This window comes from Pundamilia nyererei, unplaced genomic scaffold, assembly GCF_000239375.1.
Source record: "Pundamilia nyererei isolate P.nyererei 1_Seehausen unplaced genomic scaffold, PunNye1.0 scaffold00037, whole genome shotgun sequence".
Classification (NCBI taxonomy): Eukaryota; Metazoa; Chordata; class Actinopteri; order Cichliformes; family Cichlidae; genus Pundamilia; species Pundamilia nyererei.
In genome coordinates, this window is record NW_005187438.1 from 11,527 (window position 1) to 15,893 (window position 4,367).

Consider the following 4,367-nt stretch of genomic DNA (forward strand, 5'->3'; position numbering starts at 1 on the left):
GTTTTTAGTGGTTCTGGAAACACACCTGATATTAAAGAAAAGTTGACGATCTGTAACAGGTCTGACTCCAAAGTCTTTGAGACCTTTTTGAAAAAACTTGTTGGCAGGACATCTAAACAGCAAGAGGAGGAGTTCAGTTGACCTAAGATGTCCTCCAGGTCTTTGCTGTTAATAGGGTGAAACTGTTTCATCATGTTTAAACAGTTTTTCAGTGGACACAGTATATATCCTGAATCTGCTGTTGATGTACCAATTGCTTGTCTAATCTTTTGGATTTTGTCAGTGAAGAATTTGGCAAAGTCATTGCAGGCCATGGTCGAATGAAGTTCAGCTGCCACTGGGGAAAAGGTATGTTTAAAAAAGCAGGTGGGAGGACCATAGACAGTATTAAAAGATAGTGGTAGCCATGACCGTGATGTCATCCACTGGTTTCAGGTCTCATTATGAAGCACTTGGTAGGCTTAAGCCCTGGTGGTTTCTGGGTTGTTCCTTATCATCCTAATTAATTTCATCGTATAACAAATTAGTGACACAGTCAAAGAATTTGTCTTTATTTTGAAACTTTGACCCCACATTTTCTTATAAATGGCTCCACAAGTCATTCTAGTGTAGTATTAATATACATGAGTTCCTGTCGTTCTGAGTAAGATCAATCCAACGAGGACTGTCAAACAAATCCCCTTTATGTTGGCGTAGTAGGGACTTCTTTGTGGAAAATATTACACTTGTGCGTATGCCACCAACTGTTCAGGGTCAACTGGCATGTTAATTTCATCTTGGTTGCAGACATGTAGAGTTCATGTACCTTGATTAGCTGTTGGGTCACATTTGATGATTCCTTTTCTGCCTGGCACCTGTGGACCGTGTTCATTTCACTTGTAGTTGTTTGACTGTTCAATGCTTAATGGTGGGAAGAAAGATTGCAGCACAAGGTCTGTAATTTAGATTTTAGTAGGGAGAATCCTGGATAACTTTTCTACTCTGCTGCTGTCTTGTTTAGGCTTTTGCAACTATATTTTAGCTCGAATAAAATATTTGAACTTGAACCCTGACTCGATTATGAGCTGCTTCATCATGTGTCTAAAATATCTTTTGTTTGAAAAGACTTGCAGTACTAATAGTTCTAGTGTTAGCTAGAACTAAAAAAGTGGATTATGATGGAGTTTCTTGGAAATATTCCTCCCCTTGGAGGTTCTTTCTGTCCATGCAAAGTGAGTTTCAGAATACCTGGATTCATCAGATCTTCAATTCAATTGAATTAAATTCAGTTTTATTCATAATTTATATTTTTTTATTCTATGTTAAAGAAAAGACCTTACAAGAATACAAGAAAACGTCAACAAATATATGTTCCTCCCCGAGACACTCTGTATAATCTGGGCCACTAGTGTGGCACAGTCTTGTATGTAAGTCGATCACTAATGTAAAATGAATTTTGAGTATATGGACTTTGACCTTTTTCAGGAGGAAACAATATGGTAAATGGACTGGTTCTTATGGTGCGCTTTTCTACTCTGAGTACTCAAAGCCCTTTACACAACTTGTTCATTCACCCAATCACAAAAGAACTTTTTCTAATATGCTGTTAAATGTTTCCTGTCTAACATTCACACACACTCTGATGGATGCATTGGAGAGAAGCACTGGGTTGGTATACAGACTGTAGCAGACTGGGATTTAGTAGGTGACCCACACAACTGCCTGAACAGCCACCCCAAAATACTTATGTGTTGAAAGTTTGATCTTTATTTACTCATTAACCTTTAATTAATCCATGTCTTTGATAAACTATGTTAACACCTCAGCTATATCAGAGCAAACAGTGGAAAGCATTGGAATGTTTCAAGTTTTCTAATGAATCTTATCAAACATGAGAAATATCATTTAGAAATACACGAAAAGATTTTGTTCTTATAGAGTGTTTGCACGATTATTTGAAATCTTGGTATCATTTTATAACATGACTGGTAAATACGATGCAAGTACCCTGTACTTAGTGCAATGTGCGAGCATCAAATCATGTTTGGACATGGGTTGGATATAACAGGACGTTAACAGACAAAGATGTCTCATGTCCTGTTATATCTGTTATATCCTCACTTCCTCTCCAGCATTCTGCAGTGAGAGGGATTATGATGGGAGCAGTGGAGTTAATCATATGCAGTTTAAGGAATGAGAAAGACATGTGTTTCTTGGCAGACTTGGGAACGCCTCAGTGCTTCCCTAAAGGAGCTGGAGGAGGCTGAGGAGAGGGAGGTATGAGTGTCTGTGCTCAGTCTGCTGCTCCTGCAACCCAACATTAATGAAAGTATGAATAAAACACGTATTACGTATCTGTGAATAACTTTCCAAGTGATTTTTGAATGTTCAGTTTTACTTCTGCCATATACTGCCTCCTGGTGTCCCGTGATCATGATGTTGTCATGACAATGAGTATTTTGTAGTCCGTTATAATACTTAGAGTAAATATTAAATAATCACACACAATCCATTAGCAAAAATCAGATTTTTAAGGCTTTAATTGATTTCTCTTTGCTCTCAGCTTGAAGGCAGAATAAGAAAACTTCAAACATTTATATTCAATAGCTTTTTATAAAATATGACCACAAAACTATTTATAAAGCTCTATTTACATAAAAATCAAAATTTCCCGACAAATATTTATGTAAAAGTGTGAATTAATAAATAAACAGAACTGTTTCCAGTAATTGTGTTGCTTAGAGAGAAGGTGACATGAAAAGATATATAAGAAACACCACTGGACAGATATACACAGTGTCTTTTTATAACCTTTTAATTCATTTATAATCTACACTTTAGCTAAAATGTTAATGCTGGTTTTCAGTGAACACCCGCTGCTTTCACAAATTTTCTCTACAGATGATTTAAAAGGATTTTAAAGAGAAAATCAGGCCTTCAACTTCAGTTTGTTGGACAACACTGAGCCACACACAGTCGCAGGACTGATGATTCTTCAAAAGCAGCTGCCTCTATGAAATCGTGTGAATTAAGAAATCTACGAGGCATGTAAGAGGACAGAGAGTCACATCTTCTAAACACTGTGGCACAGCTGGAATACACGAACTATAGTGGGAGGACTCTTTAAAGATCAACAGCTTCAGTTATTTAAGCTGATCAGACTTATTATTATTCTTTTTTACATTTAACTGACAAAACATTAAAACTAATGTTTCAAAGATGTGTGTTAACATCCTGTTATCTCCTCTTTTTCTCCTGTAGTGGGAGGCTCCAAGGTGTGAGCCAGTCATTTGCAGTCCAAGTCTAATGTCTAAGTCTAATTACATAAACAGGCAACCTCTAATGTGTCTCCTATGTTAGAGTCATGGGGGTATTTGATGTGTTCATTTCATATTAGTTATTTTATATTGTATACAGATACATTTTATACACATCTCACACACAGCACCTCACAGTCTTTTCATCCAGCTCAGTTCATCATCTTTGTGTTTTTTCCTCTAGTTGAACATCTTTGTGTTTCTAGTTTGTAGAGCATCCATTTATGTGTCTTTGTGTTGATCGTTTATGTATTCGTGAATAACTTTTCCAAGTGATTTCTGCCGTCTGTGCTTCCTGGTGTCCTGAGATCATGACATCGTCATGAGAATATGTTGTTACAGCAAATACTAAATAATCACACACACCATTATACATCTGAACTTAAAGGCTTTTATTGATTTATCTTTCTTCTCAGATTGAAGACAGAATAAGTAAACTTCAAACATTCATATTTCATGACATTTTAATAAATATTACTAAAGGACTATTTTTAAGCTCCAGAAACAATTTACAAAAATAATCACAATTTCTTAACAAATATTTCTGTTTCATCGTTTCCATCATCATCATTTAGAAATCACTGGAGGACACAGCAGAGTTCCCTGTGGTGGTGAAAGAGAGAAGGTGACATGAAAAGAAGAAGCACCATTAGACAGATACACACAGTGTCTTTTTATTACCTATATTATAATCTTCACACTTTTGATAGAAAGTCACTGCTGGTTTTTCTAAACTTTGTGTTGACATTTTTTTTTATAAATAATTTGTTTCTCACCTCATTTATTTTCCTTTTAAGCCACTCGGTGTTTGGTCTGAGGAAAAATGTTCTTCCTGCACGTGTTTTGACCCTGGAAGAAAAAACAGAAGAATAAAGAAAGAAGTTTAGAGCAAAGAAGACAAATCAAAGGATTGGACATTTTCACTTTATTGTTAACTGAACATGTGCAGGGTCCATTTTGCATTATGCTGTGAGAGAACAGCTCAGGTTTCCTCCAAGCTCATAAGCACAAACTCACAGATTCCCCAACGTCACCACATTAGAAACAATCACAGAGCAAACAGTAGTGCTG